Below are 2042 nucleotides of genomic sequence, written 5' to 3'. Positions count from 1 at the left end.
CGGGGGGGGGGTGGGGGGTGGGTGGGTCTACTCATATTTAAGTGATGGGAACGTACAAGGGGTATTGTCTTTAGAAGAGATAAAACGTTGCCTTAAAAAAAATCCTTTACCGCTGGATTTGGATATCATTGTTTGCGAGTTCTTCGTTCTAAATTTGAGTAAGACCACGATTCTAGACCGAGATGTTTGACCGCATTTCCAAACACCGAGAGGAGGGTGGAAAATACGACACGTAGCGGAGCATTTTTGACGAATTTCGAGGTGTTTGGAAATGTGGTCAAACACTGTCTTGAGTGTTTTATACATGTTCTGAATGGAAGCTATAAATTTAGATAAAATAGAGAAATAAAATCGTAAAAATCTCTGCCATTTGAGATCAGATATCCAAACACTATCACGGTCATTTTTTCCTTTGTTTGAACTTGATGAGTTTGAAAAGGACAAAGGAACATGCTTGAAAGAGAGATTTGACCATACAGTTTTGTTTCATTTCCTGGATAACGAGGATCAGAGCTCTCACTCACCTGATCACTTCATAAGAACACCTCGTTATGACCTGCAGTGTATCGATCATAAGCTCGTACATTTTATCTATTAACCTGATTAACACACTTGCTTTCCACCTCCCTAGGAGACTCCCTAGGATGCCTGTCTTGTCCATCATAAATCATACTTATCGTTTGTTGCAGCTTGGATGAAGTTTCGATGTGACTGATACCAATATGGTACCGATAAGATTTCTTATACGAAGAGTTGGAAAAATTCGCCCTGGGGTAACCTGAACATCTGGCCTTAAGAGGAGGGAAGTGGGAAAGAGGAGAAAAGCGAAGGGAAATAAACCCACTTATAAATTTAATACACACTGACATCGATTAATACAACTGAGCAGCGATTCAACGAGAAGTAGCGCTACTTGACCGAGATTAAATCCTTCATTTTTGAACGAGTCTCTCAAAGACTAATTAAATTAATTTACGCTTTCAGTCTAGGTGCCACGAAGTCTGCAGCAATATTTGAACAGTTATATATATATTTTTTTGTACAATTTTTAATGCCATCGGGAAAGTTTCGGCTCGGTTATGAACTTTTTGGTCTCTTTGATAGAGACAAGGGTTGAGATAAACGCACTAGCGTAGTTTGGAAACAACAGATGATATTTCTTGAACCAAGTTAGGCGTAATTCCAAAAGAGATGTCACATTAACTCTCTTGTATTATGCTAACGACGCTAGAACGCATGTGTATGACATGTTAGGGTTCTGCCACAAAGTAAAGTGCTCAACGTTAGTGTGTGATCTTGTATGAAATGTATCTTCTACCTAATATGTAGTTGACACTAACGCATATTAATCTGCTCATACGTTTAGAGCGAATATTGGTTTTGCTCTAAAGAGAAAAGTACCACAAGGAGCGCAAGGGATTTTCTGAAACAAATATATAGCTTTATTAAGTTATCAACGAAGTGACGCAAGTATAATTACGTAGTGTTCACAAGTACCTACCCCCACCCCACCCTACTCCCGTAGTGCTCACAAGTACCTACCCCCACCCACTCTACTTCCTTCCTGCAAGGCCAATTAATTAATTGTACAAAAATTAAAGTTTACACCTTATTGCCATAGTACTTAAGCGGACGTCAACCCCTAAACCATCCCAATAGTGCACTCTGCACTAAAAAGGCCGAATGACATGATACAAGGTTGACTCTTAGGACGCTTTCCATTTAGTCAAACGCTCCAACAAAATCGGTTCTGAGGAAAGTAGTAAACGTTCTTGGATACGCACCACTAGAAAATTTCCTAAAGACACGGAACTTTCAAAAAATAGAAGATATAAGTTCCCTGTTTTGCGGGAATTTTCCAGTTGGGTGAACCAAATAACGTTGACCATTTTCTCCTGAAACCGAAATTTCGGGCAGGGTGGACTGAGTGGGGGGTAGCAGAGAGTGGGTTAGGATTGGAGGTGAACGATAATCGAAATTTTACGGCATTGCAATTAAATTTCTCCACCTGGATTTACATTTACTATAAAGTGATGAATGGG

This window comes from Orbicella franksi, chromosome 5, assembly GCF_964199315.1.
Source record: "Orbicella franksi chromosome 5, jaOrbFran1.1, whole genome shotgun sequence".
Classification (NCBI taxonomy): Eukaryota; Metazoa; Cnidaria; class Anthozoa; order Scleractinia; family Merulinidae; genus Orbicella; species Orbicella franksi.
The sequence above is the reverse complement of the archived record's forward strand: the minus strand, read 5'-3'. Positions refer to the sequence as shown.